At 44.4% G+C, this 21368-nt stretch overlaps 1 protein-coding gene across 1 annotated transcript in view; it reads right to left on the bottom strand.

Moving 5' to 3' along the window:
- LOC120955640 (delta-like protein 1) overlaps positions 1-21138 on the bottom strand; it is a 117111-nt gene extending 95973 nt beyond the window's left edge. Inside the window, exon 1 of the mRNA XM_049610157.1 lies at positions 20712-21138. The gene's annotated coding sequence lies outside the window, so the exon portion shown is untranslated. The remainder of the gene's footprint in view (positions 1-20711) is intronic.
- Positions 21139-21368: the final 230 nt, after the last annotated feature.

The following is a 21368-nucleotide window of genomic DNA, read 5'->3' as shown; positions in this document are numbered from 1 at the left end:
ACTATTATGGTCTAAACAAATCTATTCCGAAAACCGCTGGCCACCACACCCCTAATTCAGCCGGTTACGCCCTTCAGTTAGCCTCCCCCACCCCATCTCGATACGATGATTAATTCCATCGATCGTGGGAAAAAGCTCGCCAGCAACCTGTTTCCAGCTTCTGCTTCCCCCAGGGCCGTGCCTTGCTTCCCATTTATTGCGAGTTTTCACTCCCAAAAATCAACAAATGGCGCCCTCGGATGACAATTTTTCGGCCTAATGTGTGTGTGCTTGTGTTCCACTGCATCACCTCCACCTCCTACTCCTTTGGAGTCATAAATTTCGCCCGTCTCGCAACGGAAACACGGAATGCCTGGTGTGGGTTTAAGATGTTGGATGTTTTTTGTTTCTGCTCTTCACTTTTTAATATAATAAAAACACAAAACAACAAACAACACCATTTTTCGATCATTTTCTACGAGATGACCACACAGAGTCTTCTTTCAGCCTAAAACACACACACACACACACACACTCGAGAGAGGCTGAAGAGTCAAAAAGGGGTAGAGAAACATTAGTGCCGACCGAAAGGCTTAAACAAGCACACCTGAAGTCGTTTTATGCAAAAAAGGCAACGAACAAAGCACAACACTGCAAGTAAGGAAAATGAAGCAGTAAAGAACAGATAGGATAGGAGAGGGGGTGAAAAAAACAACCCCCACTCACACACCTCATTCACAAAAACACACGTGCAGGGCCGTGAAGGGGATATCGGAACACGGAGGAGCGCGCGCGCACGAACACAATCGGAATGCTCCTTTTTACTGATGAATGAAATATGATATCCTCGATCGCTAGGCGGCGCTGCCTCTTGAGGTGGAATGTATTTTTATAAGATGTGTTTTTTTAACTTCTCTCTCTCTCTCTCTACGTTGCGCTGTTCAAACATTATTTTACGGCTTTAATCGGCTGCGGAGGGAGATGCTTTCAGTCCCCCAAATCTCTCGAACGCCATTTGACTAAGCCTGAAATCAATCACAACGCGTAGCTTTTCCCGCCTGGTTGGTCCCGCAAAAGATCGTATAAGTGCGTTTCTTTTCTCTCTCTCTCTCTCTCTCTCTCTTTCTCTGGGACACACACACGAGTGTGAGATGCGCTTCAATGACAAAATCCCACTTGACATTCACAGTTTTAAATTTATGTCCCCAATGAATGAAACGCTACAACGCCACGCAGACGCCATCGGATGGATGGTTTTTAAAGCAAAATCGCGCTACAGGTGGCAGGCTGTTCGTTGTTGTTGGTGTGGAGATCTTTGTCTTGCCTGTTGTTGTTGTTGTTGTTGTTGTTGTTGTTGTTGTTGATGCATCAGCATACATGAATGGGACATGTAAAAAATGTAGTTATTACTGCGCACACGCTGTGAAGCAAAGAAAAAGGCTAAATTGCACCTAATATTTCAATGTTTCACATTCGTTTACACATAAAAGGATATTATCTTACAAACAAAGTAATGTATTTGAAATGTCAGCTTAAAACTACTTTGTATGGGATCTCTAGAAAAATTTAACTGATAGTGTTATTAAACAAATAGGGATTTAATACAATATTTCAGTTTTGTTTCATTATACCCATCATTCTCATATTCACAACAAATTAAAACATTTATTATTAATATACAACTTCCAGAAATAAAATAAGAATGCAATTGATAGTAATGCTGTAGTGAAAGCGTAAAGTCTGCCGAATTACAAGTCATGCGTTCAAATACAATCTGGACCGGTCGTCTCATAACGCTTAACAAACGCAAAAAGAGTGTTGAAGGTAATTGATAATAAATCGATCGAGACACGTAAAAACAGTGTTCTATAAAAATTTGGGCATATCATAACAGATTAAAGGGCTTTAAATTTATGATTTATGTAAAATCTTTACATAAAATTATGTTTGACTTTTACTCACAAAACTTCTACTTTTCATATAAATGATTTGATTTTGTTTGTTTACAGTGGAGCGCCGTTTATTCGGGCTTCTCGGGACTTGACCTCGCCCGGATATGCGAATAACACAGATAATGAGTCAAATGATATATTTTATCACCAATTCCTGATAATTTTTTGGAAAATTATCTTATTTTTTGATAAAAATAAACCACTTTTTATTAAGTTCATCTTTTTCCATAAGCATATTTGAAATTTGCTTGAAATATCGTGTCTTTTGTTACGACAATGTACTCTTTTATTCGCTTTTTCAAATATCCTGCTCATAACGCAATGTCACCATTGTATTGAACTGTTATTTCTCAACTGCACGGATAACAGGACAGCCGGATAAAAGGTACCCGGATAAACGGCGCTCCACTGTACTTAGATCTGTCAAACGCGACAGCGGTTCGAGGTTGAAAATTTGGGAGGAACGTGTTCTACAGTTTTTTAATAGACTCATCCAATAAAAGAGCAGATATGAAAAGCATTTTAGGCTAATATTACTTTTCTTTAACGATCAAAGATCATCCGTCAAAAGGCTTGAACAGGAAATCAAATTAATACTCAAGAGCACAATCTAATAGAGATCACGAATCAAAGAGATGTTTATCTAAACTTGATAAGGGTTAAGGCTGTCGGGAAAGACCTTGCCGTTAGGTGTCGATCATCCTTTAGAATCCACTCTACCAAGGCATCCACTTGTGCGTCTAAGTGAACCTAAAATAAATTGAAATCCTCCCCAAACCATATCCGCAGTGACGCATTCATCGCGACATTCAACAACAAGATGGTCTTCTATAAAGCTAATGTACACCGTGTGATATCGAAGGTAGACGATGATCGCGATTCCGGATGGGTGAGTCATCCCTGCCAGTGTAACCTGAAACTTTGATCTTTTGCACTGCTCGAGAAGATCGCAAACCCAAAACGCCACCACCAAAGAACGCGCACACCGTCCAACGCATCCGTCAACAGGGAGCGTATTTTATTGACATCTACCGAATTGTGCGTCGATCGAAACCCGTCTCTTGAGGGGCACGACTCTGTTTGTTTTAAGCTGATTCCCTGTCCATGGGCTCCACGACTCCACTCCCTGGACCCGCTCACGCCCGTCCGTTTATTGTTGTTTATTTGCAAATTTTTGATCCTTCAAGCCGAGGGTGCGCATCTCGTGCGGCAGGCTAAATAAACATATCGTTTTATGATACCGTCCGGTATGTTTTTTTTTTATTTTATGTGTTGCGACTATTCTTTTCGCGGCATTTTTGTTTTGAAGAGTGATATGTGTGTGCAACAAGGAAGTGCTTTCATGTCTGTGTGCTCTGTGTGTGTTTTTGGTTTGCATTTTGTTATCCACTTTTATGGAGTCAAAAATTTGATTTCCACTGTTCGACTCCAGCAGCCAGCCAGCGGCAGCAGCAGCAGTTTGTCAATTATAGAGCTATCATCGGTAGCACGGCACTGGTTGGGGCATGCAAATTTTATAAAGCCCGTCTTCCATTTATGGCACTGCGCGCCGATTCATCTCACACAGGAGGGTCACAAATTGACTCCGAAATTGGTTGTGAATCTGACAACGAGCCACAAGTTTATCTTGTGCTTGATTGGTGCGCAATCTTCTACGCTTTAGAGCGCAGTGGCGGAAGTGGATTTGCAAATTGCTGTTTGGTTTGCGAATACATAAATTATACAGTAATTAAATGCGTGTGTGGTAAGTTCAGCTCAGTGTGGTAAGTTCAGCGCAACGTTGTTTTGAACTTATTTATTTATTTATTTATTTATTTATTTATTTATTTTTATTTTATTAATTGCTCGGCCACGTTGGGTTACAGACTTAGGACAACTATTTTATCAGGAGTAGTTTTATCATATTGTTATGGTTTATTAATGTTGCCCGGTCCATAACAAGTCAGAGCACTTTCTCCAATATTCTATTCATGGCCCTTCATAACAATCATCGTGTCTGAGCATTCTAAAAGCAGACAATTCCCACGTGACAACTAAATAACTAAGATTGTTTACAGTGTTCACCCATAAATCTACGGCCTGTGATACATTCCGCTCAAATTCCAAACACTACTCACTCGACCTCGAAGCCCCCGGACAGCAAACCTCGTTGGGACATCGTCCGCTAGCCAAACCTAACAAGAGGCTACTAATTTCAAACACATCTATCAAGCCTCGGTTCGAGCCATACGACACTCTTACTGGCCCTTGGATTAGCTCGCCAGCACGACACATTCCACCGGCAAAGATAAAAACCCGGGGATTAGCATACGCAGCATTTGGAACGCGGGTGAGTCCGTCGGTACGCCTGCCTGCATGGTTAGGCATTTGTCAAAAAAAAAACATACACTCAGAAATAAAACCCTCAACCCTCAGAAGTCACCGGATCTCTCCCAGGCCGTACAACCGTTGCATTCCTTACTCGCCCGAAGGGGAAAGGGAACGAACCTGATCCGAATGGTTCCAGGCGGGGTAGTGGTTGCCTGACGGTTGGAGTGCAAAAATTCTTGGAAAGCCCAAAAATTGCACCAGCCACTACGTCGCCCACCGTAACGCAGAGTTCAGTGAGTTCGCGATTGGCGGACCGTTGCATAAGCCCAGCTGTGGCGGACATATTGCATAGTTTCCCATTGCCTTGCCACCATCGCCGCCATCACCGCCGGATTCCAGAACGATTGAACCATGCCTGACGAAATGGCGTATTATTTGCAGCATGGTCACGTGGCCACAGTCTGGCCGGTCGCGATCGTGCCTACTAACGAACTTGGCGGACGATGGCCATTCGTGTCCGTCAGATTCGATGCGTTTGCCCTCCCACCGTCTGCCTAGACAAACGGGCACGTTCGATTCGGGACGCTACCCGCGGGAAATCGCGCACAGATGCAAATAACAATTATTGCCACCTCGGAGGGTACAGACACTGCGGTGCCGTACAAAGGGGGGAAAAGATGGACAAGACATGCATAATTCCAATCCCGAACATCTTCACCACGGACGGGACGGGCACGGGAGGTGCAAAACAAGTGCTCAGGGCCAGCGACCCGGCGCGCCTATCGTTCAATTTAAGGGCCGGCTAGACGAGACCGATTGGCGCGATGCACGCAACCGTCAACTACTGGTCCCTACCCGTCCCCCGTCTTATCACTCACCTGCGCCATCTCACCCGCAATTGTTGCGGTGGCTTTCGTCTAGCTGTCATCCTTTTCCGGATGACAGGCGCGTCGTTGACGCTTATTCGCCTTGTCTTTGGACTCGGCTGCTCCGTTTCCGTTTGGCGTAAAATATAAGGAGCGTGGCGTCGTGGAGTGTGTCCGCCGCGGGTGGACATAGGTCTTGCACAATGCAACGGTACAATTACGTAGCGTTACGTTTGGCAGGCTGGTCCGTTTTAGAGCCGGGCGTAATAAGTGACGGACGCACTATTGGGTCAGGTTCTATTTTGGAATGATAAATGTTGGACTATTTATATTTTACGATTAACGAATCTATTGTGTCAATTTTTTTTGTCAAATGAATTAAACAAATAGCATTGAAATCTTCCCATTCTCTATTCTTAAGACGTCTTATCTGTTCTACAGACGATCGAAGCTCTCTGTTGGTAAGCAGAAGTATGTTAGTCCGCAAATGTTGTTGTTTCAGCTTACTTTACTGGTAAATAAGGAGAACGAAACTTCAACACAATATACACTGTTATACCTCATTTGCTGCTGCTACTACAGTGTTCAGTAAAGAAGACATAGGCCCCAGAACAGAGTCATGAATGTAAGACTATGTTGGCCAAGTTGTATAATGTAGGCCATATGGAACACATGAGACAATAAGATGAATGAACAAACCATCTCGTTCTTTATTTGAAGTTCTAATTCTATATCTTGACAATCTGCTTCCCAGAAGTTGGCAACTTGGTTTGACCTGGATTAGAGATTTAGAGCAGAAAAAAACAATGTTACCACATTTTTGCAAGAAAAAATGAGTAAATGCATCTGTAGGAACAAAAAATACTGTTTAATAATTATCTCGATCTAGAAATGATTTAAACTTCATAACTAAAACAAACAAAACATATTTTGGATAACCCTTTTGGAAATACAATAAGACCTGAATATCAGAAGCTTTTATAAGTGAGACGACGTTTAAAAGAGAGGTAGACGAAGCTAAATCAAAAATATCCTTGTTAAAGAGTCATTTAAAGCTTCTAGAGAATTTGAAGACTCATCCAAATGCCAAAGCGAACGAACAGTCCGCGCAAAAGGGAAATGATCCACGTCCGACCTTGTAGAGGTCAGTATGTCTATCTATTAAAGCACCGAGCGTACAATACATACCTCATGTATTAATCCTATATTAAGAAATGCCAGTTTTGTCAATATTCTTCAGTACCTTCAAAGTTCCACTGACTTTGTATTTAAACCCTTGAGTTCATTGGTCTAAATTACGTCAATTGAGTAGTCTTCTTGAATTCTTCTCTCAGCCATCCTACTCAGATTGTTATCCAAGCAGTTAACCACCGTAAAGAAAACCTCATCAAAACGTGCTCTATGATTGATATCATTTATTATATTTAACACCACCCATCCACGCACCCATCCTCGCCCCACACTCCTCACTGAACGCTTTGTTTTTCGCCAACAATTAGCTTAGGGTGGCTTTGGGTGGCGCAAAATTTGACGACACGAATGGTCGGATATCAGATCCAAAGCTATCCCCCTCGCGCAAACCGTCGCCGTCAGTGGGCAGTGGGTTTTTTTCATTCGTTTTGCTTTCCGCTGGTGCGCAATTGGTGCACGAGGTATTTCCCGCCAGCGTGGTGGCCACCTGGGCCAGCTAAACCAAGAAGAGTGCGCACGGTAGGGTCACCCCGTTCATAACGGTAATCAATTAGGTGACCGACCGGAGGCGTTTGCGTTTGTGTGTATGTGTTTCGTGCCAAAGCAAGACAGAAGAGAGCTTGGCCCCTCTACCTTCGACCGACACACACCTGGGCCGCACGAAATCATGATGCCGCCCGTGGAGTCAGTTGCATTTATGGTGAAACCGGACCCCGAACCGGCAGACCCGTTTAAACCACCAACACCACCACCACCACCTTTGGACACTTGACAGGCGTACCACTAGGCGCTGTGGGGATGGCGAAATAAGGGAGCCCAGCCGATAATGAAAGGTGTTCAATCAAAATGGCGCTAGGTAACAGTAGCGAAACGGGGGGCATGGTTCGGCTCCCCCAGGCGAGAGATCTCAGAGCCGTGCTCGAAAACTGGTGTACTAACCAGCCTCACCAGGGCTTCTCCGCTCCCGTGGCATAGGATCATAGCTCGTGACGACCGGGCACCCGGGACCATTTATTCGCCTGTTTACGGCGAACTGTGCGCACATGCTTTCTGCTGTGCGATGAATTGCACCGGACTTCTGCAGGAGGAGGCGGTAGAGTGCGTCCCCAGCACCAGTAGTCACAATGTTGTTCGGCTAGTCGCGGAGACCTTCCCAGCCCGCATGATGATTGAAGGTATTGTGAAGGAGAGGCCCCGAAGGCAATCTTTTCACTTTAGTCGGCAGTAGTCGTCGGCAGTGGGATCATCCAAATGAGGGTGCCTTAGGGGCAATGCAATTACCACGCGATGCTCTACACTACAGACTCTCCCCGTAAACAGGTGTAAAATGGGCATCCGGGGATAGCTCACCGTGTGTGTCTCGGTGGAGTACACTTCACGGTTGTCCAATAAAGATAACCCCCGTGCCTAAATTACTAAAGACCGCCTGGACCGAACCAACCAGTGAGGTAGTGCGGAAAGGGCGAGCTCTCTTTAACGATCATATTCAAGGTTATTGGTAGAGGAAAATGTGAGTCACATCGCTCTAACCACACTATGGGAAACAGTTTGATTAATACACACATGCTAGGCCGCTATAGAAAAGCCCATATACAGACAATGAAATACCCTTTGATGATATCGATCAATAGCGTTGTACATGGCCGTCGCCGATGTAATCTGTTTCGATTCATACATTCCATAGGCCACCACCGTGTAGAGTGAAAAATCTGTTCAACTCTACTAATTCCATCGCCATTAGTAGGCGTTAAACCTGACATATATACATACACAGACACAAAACTACACGAGCTAACATCCGCTTGAAGTATAGAAGCGCGCAAATGATGACGTAAAGTAGTGCGCACTCGAGGCGCCTCTAACTTAACCGCACATTACAGCTCCATCGGACTACGATCGTGTGCGCACATTGTAGATCCTGTTCGATCCATTTTTCCTCCTCGAGTGATCAGCAATGCGGGAAAAACAAATGATCCGATTGAGGTGAGGCAATGTGAGGTTAAAATTACTAAGAATTAGCCCGTTTGCACAGCTGGAATATCGAACAAGATATGCGCCATCGAATTGAATCTTCCCATATTTTCGCTGCCTCATATTTAAACAGTCGCACTGTGTTGGTCAAATGGGGGGGGGAGCCCAAGAAGTATCACGAGAGCTTTTTGTTACTGTTTTTTTACCCATTCACCTGTGCAAATCGGAACGTGTGGGTGGCGTTTTTCCGAAAATTTAGCTCACCCTGCTCCCTTGCGATCAGCGTATACAACAGTGATACGCATTTTGTGGCAAATGATAATTGTAACTGCATTGAGGACGGTTCCGAGAACGCACGCTATGGGTACGAGGGTCAAGCTGAATCAATAAGGTGGTTCATTGGACCTGTGCAAGGCGCGTAGTGTTTTAATTCCGCAGAAAAAGTATGTTACTGTTTCTGGGGATGGTTTTAATGCTTGTTGCTTTAGGAAGGCACTAATAGCAGCACTTCATACTACATGGAGCCTAAAAATGTTCATGTTTATAGAAAATTTAATTTTACATTAAAATTGTTATATTTTATTTAAGAATAGCCAAACAAGAGTGCAAGATATGCGTACAATGGAATGCTAAAAACTTCCAAGACAATAATGAGTAAGACCGGAATTTTGGAAATATGCATTTAAAAACTTACTCTGTGTTATTTAAAACAATAATTTGGTTAAAATATGCTTTTGGCTAATACAGCACTTTCGCCGCTTATATAATTATAATTCCGGCTGTATATAATTAGGGACTTCAATATGACGCAGAAGGTTGTCCTCCTAAACATCTTTCTCCTACTAAAGCTGTGGTTCGTTGCGTCTATCTGTGGCGCTCGATCATTGGAGCTACAATCTCCACTAGCATACAATAATTCATATGGGGTGGTTCCGGAGGATTTAGTGTCTCTCTCCAGCGGTTAGATCTCTCCGAAAGTCGAAGGGGATTAATCCTACACATCCCTAACATCACTACCATTGCACAGCTGGTTAATCAATATGTCAATATGTGCCGAAGACAATACTGTGATTGATGTAGAAGTCCTTAAATGTTCGTCGTAAATCCTGTACGTCGCATCCCTTTATGCATCCCTTACAGTGATTTTTATCTAGCGTTTAAGATGTTTTTGATACACATGATGTCCCTTCTTTAGCACAGTAAGGCCAATTTTGCAATATAGTCCGTATCTCAAAATACGATAATGGAACATCAAAACCAAGGGATAGTACTTCTTTCCGTCTAAAACCACAGAATGAAATGTTTATCAAAAGTCTTCTGAATTTATATATCACTAATAATGTGGGAAGTACAATTTGAGAACTGATTTGAGATTGGACTAACTATTCACCAAGATGTTATTGAGATCTTTATTCAAAGAGCAGAAGTTCGGAAATAATAATGAATATGATGATGATATGATCTCATGATCTCAAGATCAGATTAAACATCACATTTGATAACTTCATGCCTTGAACAGATGGTTATGTTCATGTAAATGCACATTCTGTTAAAGTGTTTTTAATAATCAGATGCCTTATACTACATGACTTTATACTACACTTGTAGTACATCATTAATGTAGAACAATATAGCACATAATTTGAAATTTCAGAATCACCTTCTTCTCCTTGGCACTTCTTCCTGCACCACAGATATCATGGTAGAAGTAAATTCTCCAATCAAAGTGTGCCGCTCAACCATTTAATATCCTTCTCGTACGGCACATCATCACGGGCGTATCATTAGTATCGGGCGCATTGCGTGTATAATTAAAAGTGATTAATTTTTACCAATCCTCCAAACGGTACCCCGACCGGCTGGCCGAGCCCCATTTACCCCTAGACCGAAATCAACATCAATCTGACCACCATCAACCGGCACCGCCAAAAGCTGGAGGCCCAAAGCTGAGGCCGTGTATAAATCAAAACCACCGGGACTAGGTGTAGAGCTACCCCGCAGAACCGCAAAAGGATCGTGAACGTGTGAAAAACAACCCCCGAGAACACCGGGTACAATAATGTTTCAAAACCCGCAGCACACTGTAAAACCGCTCATTTTCTGGTCCATTTCGAAGCGCGCGCGGTATCAATCAAATATGGCGACGGTGGAATGTACCAGCGCCAGCAGACTGAAGTAGACACGGGTAAAGGTTTTGAGAGCCGCGCGCACGCAGGGTGGTTGGCGCGCTGGAGGCAAATAAATACTTAAATAAACGAAAGCTCAAAGTTGGCTAAGCGAGAGGACTAAACACGAAGAGGGGAATGGAGAGCAGTTGACGAAAATAAATAAATAAAGCAAGCGAGCGAGCGGCCGCGGAATGTGAAGTTCTTGGTGCGCGGACATACCACACAAGCCACCACGGGAAAGAGCCACTGCCTTCGTTTGCTTTCATGAGGTTGGGATTCGTTCGCAGGAGTTGATTTTGGACGCAGGAGTTGAACAGAACGACCAATCTAGGGGGGAAGCATACGAAGAAAGGGTAGCGAAAGGGGGAGATGAAAGAATGCGCAATGGGCTCCCAAGGTTTAAACGAAACAACCCACAAAGAGTTTGCGGATCCCAAACGCTAAGCCGTCCGATCATCCTTTCGGCGGGCCGTTACACATCGTTCCTCATCCAATTCCGTCGCATCTTCGCGGGGCACAGGACGAAACAAGAAGAAACGGCATGACAACAACGGCACAAGAAATCATGCTTGTTGGAGGTGGAGAAGGTTTGAGGCGCACGGTCAGGACAGCACAAAGAGAGCTACACACGCCCGAAAGTCATCCGAAAACGAGATGAAATGCCACGCAAAAGGAAGAAAGGCAGTACAGCAGAGGTAGAAAAAAGGGAGTCTCGCGCAAAGAAATAGCGCTCCCAAAAATTGGCCTCTAGTTAAGGGCTGCTTCGTGCTTTTGTTTTGTTTTGCCTTTCTTGGGTGATCGTCTTTTACAAAAAAAAACGGACCAGGATTTTGTAGTACTTTCGTTTTGGGTGCTTGCTGAGGAGTTGGAGGATTTCGAAAGTTGCTCAGAATTCGTTTTTTAGGGTTAGGCACTTAGATATATTCCAGAAGAACTTTTCAATAAAACCACTATCTTCAATAGAACCAGATAATGTAAGAACATCATTTTCTGAAATGAAGATCAATTTCACTTTATTGGAGGAACCTACTCCAGGAAATAACAAAAAATCTTAATTCTGATTTGATGATGTGTAAATTGCACATTGAATATTTTCAAAAAAGACCAACCCCTTGCAAATCCCACTAATGCCTCAGGATTTTCAACTTAACAGCAAAACCTTCCCAATCTTCAAAGCATCCTCCAAAGACGAACAAAAATGAAACCTCAGCGACTTGTTCGTGCCAACTGACAAACTCCACATCCAGCAGCATCCAACAAACTCGCTCAACGGCTCACCATGCCGCTAACCATCGTTCGCTCCCTTTTTTTGCTCTTGGTTCCATGAATCGTCCTCTACCACCGATTCGCCCCGCTATTAACGAAACGAGTGGCACGAAGCGCCCGGAGCCCACATTGCGCACATGCAGTTCGCGATTGTGTGTTGACTGACATCATATTTTTATGGAGGTTAAGTCAAACAAACCGGTTGTGTTGCCGGGGCGCTCGGGTTTTTGCTTCAGCGCGGTCTTTCGCCGCTTGGTTGGTGTGCGCTTGGCGCTACACGACGTTCCATGCTATGCGCGCGCGAAAACCCTTCATCCCAACCACTTGCCGGCACTTGGCCGATGGCGTGGCGTGTTTATTTTTCGTTATATTATTAAACTGATTGCTGGGCCTGCGCCGAACCAGAACTGGCTTCAAAAAGACTAGCTTTACGATAGCTTTTGTTTCGAAAAACAGCTTTGAAGTTTCGCGTCCCGATTATTAACCGCTGCAACGCGTGGTGACATTGCGTGAGAAAATCAATTTCAGTAGGCCAATCGGAATGTGGGACTGAATCGTAGCCTTGTCGACGCCATCGTTCCTCTATACGCACCGTATCATCTACTAGTTAAGGGTACAGCTTCCCGCAAAGCCGTCCTATGCTATTAAACCTCGCCGATGTCCAAAGGGGGAGAGTGTTTTCAAGTGTCGAACCACCTCCCGCGGATCCATCCGCGTATAGTGTGGATGGCGCTATAAAAAGATCAATGTACACATCCTGTCTACGAAAGCCGCTCGTCCGATTGCCGTTTGACCAAGTGGAGCCACACACACACACACACACACTAGACGGTGGCAAAATCCCTCATTACCGGATGCGGCAAAGACAGGTGGAATTTGCGTGTGCTTGTCTGTGTGTGCGCCCTGGCGGTAAGATTACACAACAAGTGGCTACTCGACATAGCTGACATTCTGGGTGCACGGTCAGGACGGGTTGAAGGTGGCGCGATCGGACGCCTTAATGCTAAATTTGTGTTCACTTTTAAGAAGACACCGTGTTCACACGAAACACAGAGGGGTTCGGCATCGATTTCCGTTACTATCTTGCAGCGAGCCACTTGTGCACAACACACAAGGAAAGATAAGTGGCAACGAGGGGACGTGTCTCATTGGGGTTTGATAAGGATGGTTGTTTCCTTTTGAAGTGGACAATCATCGGGGCGGTATCGAGGTAGCAGTTAGTCCTATTTATAGTCCCTAAGTGCTGGCGGTGGAGTAGATTATCCGGGCATTAAGGAAATCGCCTCTTTTACACTGCCCAGCAGTGCCCAGCAGAAGGTGCGAATGCATCGGTAAACATTGGCAATGGGAGCTAAGCGTGATGCGCTAACCATCAGCTATATTGGAGCTTAAGCGAATCTCACACTTCCTCTTTTGGGGCTGCTTGGCTGATAAGCTAATCGCCGTTTCATGTCTCAAGATGCCCGCCACAGTAGGGGAATTTTTACATTAGACTTTGGAGGTTTTGTAATCAGAACTATCAAAGTCGTACCGATTGACTTGAGTTAAAGTAGATATTCTTACATCTGCAAGGTAGCAATTCTAAAGCCTACGAAAGTCTTTCCATGATACTTGATGAATTAAAATTATCAAAATATAAATATAGATCATAGGATCATACCGTATAAGCAAACGATCAATACCAGACATTCATTGACATTAAAAGGAACAAGCTGCAAGTTGCACTCCATGGTGAATAATGTAATCTGCCATGAAGTCTACCATAATAGCTATAGTCTATCATACTTCATGGTCTATCATGTACATGGTCAACGAGTGATGTCTATTTGACGGATTTTGAATGATTTCGAAAGAAAAGTTGTCTGATCGTACACCACCAGAGTTTTGTATGAACATTATGGGCCTGTTCTGAAATGATGACCAGATGATGATTATCACTTAAAGGTATTATAAACTAAAAGAGCAATTAACATCACGAAACACCAATTCTAAGATCTAAAGAGTTCTACGTGTTACGCATGCCTAACAAAAATCATGAACAAGATTTTAGTGACACGAATCTTTAGTTTAATATCTATTCTTCATTCTAGATTTTATACTGACAGATGAAGAGTACTGAGAAAAATTCTGAACAACCAAACCCGCTTTTGGTATTTAGTAGCTAGTTCCACCTCAACTACCTGTACCTCAACATCTACCTCAATTATCAGTCATCAAGATCTCTAGTGATAGAGTTCTTTATAACACTACTAATTATAAATACAAAACATACAAAGTTAATACACATTAATAAAACGATTCTACACGAGCATCTCGAACATTTAACACGAAATCGTGGCCACAAGGAAACAAGCCACAACTATTAAATGTAGTGCCATTGGTTATGGTACCACTCAACCACAGTTGCCACACATCGACCGATCATCGATGAGCTGACGAGTGGCTGATAACGTGACAGCGAGCTGGTGGCGGAGGGCGCGGGTGTGAGTGTCCCCGCGGATGGTGAAAGTGTCGGAACAACAGCGGAACATCTTACGAAAGCGCCAACCGCCCGTTTGGCAGCACACGTGGAAAGGCTGGAGTAGAACGGAGCGAACAAACAAAAAACTGAGAACCAGGACCAACGAACATCAAGCACCAACCAACGGGAGGCGGTAGAATATGGCACCGGCCGGCGGGTAATCATAATCAAATCAAGTGCTCAACGCGTAGCTCTCCGCCGTGTTCGGCACCAGATCAAAGCGCGGAGGAGGTCGCTGGGCGGCACACTTCAAAGCGTGCGCCCTCGGCAAGACCTTTCCGGGCACGGTTCGTTAATTATCGGCCCATTTCAAACGATGCGCGGTCCCATCGCTTCTGGAGGCCCAATTTTTTGCCCCGATTTGCCCGGGATCTTCTTCCGATCGCGAGCCACAGCCAAATTGTTGTGCAGTGCACCACACGACATCAAAGATGCGCGCAAAAGACATAAATAATTGCCATTAAATCGGTTTCAGCGCTACCCAGAAGCTAAGCCAAGGTCCAGGAAGGCATCGAACGACAGCATTTGACAGCGTGTAGCACAACAAATCTAAGATTAAGTTCTTGCGCATGAGAACTGTGTGCGCAGCGAAGAAAGCACCACTCATGTCCTGCTAATGAGCAATCCAAACTTGACGATTTTCAAGCCCAACACCGCGTCCCGGTCTAACGAGGATCATACAGCCTAATCGGTGCCTGTACGGCTCTCATCCAACATGTACAGCGAAATCAAAATAGAAAAAAGAGCCTCACATGTGTAAGACGACTTCCGGCAGTGGTTGCACTCGAGAAAGCCACTTTTGAGCCCCCTTGCACGAATGGTTTTGGGCGGTCCGATAATGAGTTATGGATGGCCTACTGGAGCTACTGGTATTGCTACCGGAGCAACAGCCCATCTGCAGCCAAACTGTGCCCATTGGCAACGGCAGCAGCCTTGAACACGAACAGAAGTACAAGCTCGGAGAAGTAGCTCTGCTCCCTATTCCGGCAGGCTCCTCGAACCGAAGCGTTCAAGATCTTGGAGAGGCCTCTCCGTACCGTAGGTACCGATCGTACCGAAAAAAGGCACATTTACATAACAGAAAAATTCAAGTGATATGTAAACCACTCCACTCCGAACAGCCCTCCGTTGAAGCTGGCCACCACGTAAACTCCTTTCCGTGGACCAACCATTTCCGAACACAGTTTTCTTGCTCACAGATCGAAAGCGAAGGCAAAAATCGAAACACAAAAGCACCGAGAGCTCGTAAAAACCCTTCCCCATAGACGATGAATCACACATACACACATGAACACACACACACACACTTTCTGGTGACTTCTTATACTATCAAAGTCAGAATCTTGGTAGAAGCGACCAAGCAATGCATGCTACCAAAGGTAAGTGGAAACCAAACAGGAAAAGAAGGAGAGAGAACGCCGGGCTTGACCGGGAAGGTAAAACCGGTAGCCGAAGTTTTCGGGGCTGAAGCAGTTTCCCAGTGGCTATTATAATCTTCATCATCATAACGAGCATCTAATGGGAGGACTTCGAAAGGAGCAACATCCGGTGCTCGATAGCCATCGACTGCCGTACGCACAGCCGGGCACCGTGTGGTACGGTGGTGATCAACGCCGATGAACGATCGTGTGTGCGCGTTGCATGATGGTTTACGGGGTAGCGTGGATGCATTTAAACGATTGCGTGTTAATTGAAGGAAGTGAGACGGTGCGGTTCGTCCCCGGCAAGATGGTTTTTGAGCTCGTTTTGTACCCCAAAAGCGGCGGATAATGTTCTTGCCATTGCGTCCGTGCGGTTGCGCCGTACAATTGCTTGTCGTAAGTTATTATTAAGCGAGAGCAATTTAATTTCTACGACATTTGTAAACATAGCTAAACAACACTTCAATGCTACCCTAAAAATGGTAAACATTTCATGCTGGTTCAAGGATCTAGATGAGATAAAAGATTGTCCAATAAATCTATTACTCGGGACAAATGTATATTTAATAAATATTTATTCTACGTATGATAAACTCAGCAGTATCCTTAAGCATTATGGTATTATTATTTCAGCAAAGACGTTATTTTTGGTATTTAAGTCACATATGTATTAGACAGCAGTAAACACGCCGACAGAGCATGGACTTTAATGGCTATTAGCATACAGCATTACTCGTGGACGTTTAGTACAATTTCATGCACGATATCACACGTTCCGAGGTAGTGAGATCGAATCCAAACTGTAGACCTATCTAATGTCTCAATATTTCGACATTACTTTTCTAGGTTTTATGAAATACATCCGAAATCCTGAATTCATTGCAGTTGAATAGATGCACAACAAAAGAAGGCATACATGGATTAGTACCGATGAAATCATTTCATTCCAAATAATAATAATCTTATTGTAAAATATTTTTTTACTACTACTTTCCTACTTTATTACTTAAGGAACAAACCTACAGAAATTTCCCTATCGTTATTGAAACTTTATCCATAACCAATTTCCAACCACTTTCTGTCATTTAAAGCACTTGTGCAACAGCTTACGATGGGTCACCAGAGATAAAACTTTTACACATAAAAACGTTACACGCAAATTACCTGCGCACTAAAAAAGTGTTATAAATTGAAACTACACACACTCATTGACCTACCCTTCCGGCAGCTACTGCGAGATAAAATCTTCCCAACGATCATGCACCGCTCTGTAAAAGGATTTTGCTAACTAATGAACAATTTTGTGCAAGTTTTACCACGTCAAACATCAATCACCTGCGCGACACTTGACACTCCTTTGGTCAGATAAAACCCCCTTCATGTGGTCAGCTTCTGGAAAAGGCCTTCTGGTATTTTATTTTTTCGTTATGAAAATTAAGTAAAACTTTCAACTAAAAAGCCAATAAATTAACTATTCCCACAGTTCATTCATGTCGGGAACGGTTCCCCCGTTTTGTGCTACACAAGCCGTAAGGGAAAGGTCAACTTCATTTTCACGTTTCAAGTAATAAAAAAAAACAGCAGACCCTTCCGAGGTGCTACACTTCGGGTTGCATATACGCGTCCACTTGCTGCCGGAAAGATGCTGCTTTCACACTTTTTGCACCACCGCCCTTTTTCACGAAACGGGACGGTGCACGTCCCGAAAAGTGAAGCACAAAATAAGATAAAAGACGCTAGCCAAACACTGGCACCGAAATGAAGAAGACAACAAAAACTGGCGAACAAACGAGAGTCAAAAAGCGCCAACCGACCCAAAAAAAGAAGCCACCGGAGGCTGCATCTTTGTGCACAGTGCACATGGCAAGGTATTTAAACGAAGTACCCCGGTAAGTGCAACCCTCCGTCGTACAACGGACAAGGAGTGAGGAAAGAAGGTGTGTACCATCGTCATCATCATCATCTTGCTTTCTTCCAAAACCAACCTACACAAACTGCTTTCGGATGCTTCAGCATCAAAAGCCGGCAGCCAAAAAAGCCCTTCACACAGTTCTAACCCCTCGGGCGACCAAGACTCGCTTCGCTTCTGTTCAACTCGCCCGCAGGAGTCCGCTTGCCTTTGTGCGTTTCGATCACACTCTGCGTTCACTCGGTGCACCACAAAACACACGGGTGCGAGATGCTGCCTACGGACACTGTTTAAAAATACTCATATCTTATTTGTTGTTTACTTTACACCGTTTAACCTTTCCCCAACAGCCAACAGAAAAACGCCCGGCTGCAAGAAATAATAGAAATAACTCCCGATGTGCTCGCCTCTCCGTGCTTCCCGGAAGATCACCGGGGCCCGGCGTTATGCTACTCATTTATGCTACACCACACCGGGCCAGCTTTGAGGCCGCTTCTCCAACCTCTTCCAGAAGCACCGGGCCAACCAGAGATTCTGGCCGAACAAATCCAATCTTCTATTTACCATTCGCAAACTCGGTGTTCGGCTTCGTTTGCTCTAGCAGTTAAAGCAGCGTTTCGGAAAACAAACCCCGTACGTACGCTGGAGTCCGTACACCGTACCGCACCTCACAAAAGCCTCGGTGTGGCGGTGTTTGACACTTCCCAGAAATCGAAACCCTGGGCGCACCGGTTCGAATTGTTCTACTCATTTGTTTCAGTCTCCCCGCTTACCCGGAGCTTTCCCAGGAATTCCAACCAAATACCATTGAATTGATTCAAGGAAACCAATCTCCATTGCAAACAGAAACAACCAACCGACTCGGAAGGAAAAGCAACCCCTGTATAACCGCTAGGGGGATCGGCACCAAATCTGGTGCTTCACACAGGCGCAGCATAAACGCGCTCGCCTGCCGGCCCGTGGTCAGACAGTGCGGAGCCAACATGGCGCCCTGCGATCGTCCAAACGAAATGGCCGACTTGACCGTTTGTGTGTGTTTTTTTCTTCCTCCCTCCTCCCTCCTTCTCTCTCTCTCTCTCTCTCCCACTTCGGATTTTTTGTTCAACGTTGGAATGTTTCGATTCCTTTTTGGTCATCGCCGTCGTCATCGTCAACGCACCTTCTGGTCGTAAGATCACGTTCAAGATCTCGTTTTTTTCCTCTCCTTTAACGCACGTCTCTGAGTTTTTTATTCCACGAAGCCCAGTTGGAAGATATCATTTGGGGTGTACCAAGAAAAGAAGATTTTTATTTTCGTGTTAAAAAATTAGCAAAAAGGGAATTTAGCAGATTTACACTTAAGTAACCTAGACGTCGGCCTGACCTACATGTCTCCAGAATCATGTTTTAAACATCTATGTTTAATCTCGATTCGTTATTTGCAATAAAAAAGACAGACAGCTAGGCAGTTCCTCCAAAATAATTACTTCTTAGGCTTACTTTGGTTTGTCAATAACACATGTAATATAATGTATGTAATCTTACGTTTATTTAACATTTATCTCAAGTGCAAGATCTTGAAAATAGACTTTTCAGCTTCTACAATCAATTAAATCTCTTGCTATGTTTCAGATATGTTTGCTCATAACGTTTGATCAATGATCTTGTATAAGGATGCTCCGAATATTATACACCAAACATCACTTTTATATCACCACATCTATACATTTCCACTACCGAGATATGCCAAGTGTACATTCAAGCATATTAAGAAGACCGTGAAGTGTACATTCAAACATGTTTGTACGTTTGGATAGGCTTTTGAGAATCTAGAATCAAATAACCGTTCAATCAATATACCGAAATAATGTGTCATGTTGGATAGACTACGATTTCAGATACATTTGATCGATGATCGCGTATAAAGATCATCAAAGAATCCTAGAATAATCATAACCTTCATATCACCGAATCTAGACACCCCAGCGATGTGTCATGTGTACATCCAAGCATGTTACGAGGTCTAATCTAGTCCAAATGACCCAAAACCTGAATTCGTCTATAGATCACGTTACCTCTTAATTCCAAAGATTTCGAGCATAGCGGATGCAATGGAGAACTTCAACTTGATAAAGATTCCTGGAATAACTTGTGTGGCATGAAAGCTTCCGAATCAGTAAATAGAACGCCCCTAAAAGTACTCATGATTTAGTCCCAATTCTCAACCCCCACGCTAATAACTGCCACACCCTGCGATGTCACTGCCAGTTTGCGTAGAGAGTTATTAACCCCTTATACACAACTTCTTCAAAAATAGATAAATGTCCCCTTGGATCATACATTATTCCACTTCCACATACAGAAAAATAAGAAAACAAACAAACAAACAATTGTCATCGTTCGATAAATCAAGTCCTCCCTCTCTCTCTCTCTCGCAAGCTCCTCCAAGTACATTCGGGATTTTACATCTTCGACCCAAAATGTTACTTTTTTCAGGTGGGGGTTAGGAGGCTGGGGCGCTGGGCGAGAAACACAAAACAATCAGGTTTTTCTTCCCATTACTGCATCCGCCGACTCCACACACATCACAGAAAAGAACGCACAGTAAATGTTTGCTGTGAATACCGGGGGTTTTAAAAACAAAATTCGAATCCACTCCACACTAGACCTCTAGGTCTGTATGTGTGTGTTTATGAGCGTGTGTTTGTGTGTGTATGTAAGCACAGCATCCGACCCCGCACGGTTTTATCGCTGGTGGCGCCTAGCTTGCCCTCGCACACGAGACTGATCGGCGACGTGTCGTGGTTGGAAAGAGATCGCAAACCAAGAGCGACCTCCGCGCTAGCCAGAGCGGAACCGAGACGATGAAGCATACGAGCCAAAGAGAGGCAAGCGAGAATGCGCGAGAGAGATAGAAAGAGAAAATGAAAGGATGAAAGAGACACAGAAAAGTGTAAGCGGGGCATTAATTAACCCTCTTGGCGCAGTGGTGAAGCAGCGCAAGGAGAAACAAAACCAAAAACCCACAAGAGACAGGATGGAGACGCTCAAGAAGGGAAGACCAGCCAGGCAATGTTGGGGTGCAGATTAACGCGAAGGAGATCATCCGCCAGCAAATAACAAGTACAACAGCAACAACAGCAAACACGATATAAAATAAAAATAAAAAATCACCCACCTCGTACACCATCATCCACCATCCTCTAGGCGCCGCCGGACGTTAGTGCACACCACACACTCACGACGGGCTCATAATTCATGAAATGAAAACTTCCTGTCACACACCTCTCTCGCACACCACAGAGCTCACGCACACATTCCGCGGTACCACGGTCTCACCCGTTGCGGCGTCGGCGCTTCGATCTCGGTCGATCATGTACTCCTCCATCAGTCGCTGTACGAATGTGTGTGTGTGTGTTTGCGTTGATCGAAGCTGGTTTGGCGCCGCCTAATGCCATCCCACTTTAGCGCACGGTGACGCTCGAAGCGCTACCTCGCTTCTAACCTCCATTCACCATCTCTGCCTGGCGTCTCTCATCCTGGTCACGGCACCATCACGCGCGTCGATCGATTCGGTTCATCCGGTTACTGCGTTTCAAAGCAGCAGCAGCAGCAGCAGACAGCGAAAGAGAGAGGGAGGAGAGTTATAAAAAGAAGAAAAAAATAACCAGTAAACGATCTCTTTGCCAAGGTGCCTATTGCGCCAGTGTTGCCACGTCCCGGCCTTATTGTTGCTGTTGATCTTCGCCTGCTAACGAAGGAGCCGGGAGAAGATAAAAATTGAAAATTTATAAAACCCATTATTCTTTTCTGTGTTTCGTGCTTTCCTCCCACC

Source organism: Anopheles coluzzii, chromosome 3 (genome assembly GCF_943734685.1).
Source record: "Anopheles coluzzii chromosome 3, AcolN3, whole genome shotgun sequence".
NCBI lineage: Eukaryota > Metazoa > Arthropoda > Insecta > Diptera > Culicidae > Anopheles > Anopheles coluzzii.
Note: the sequence above shows the minus strand (reverse complement) of the source record. Positions and strands in the feature narration are given on the sequence as shown.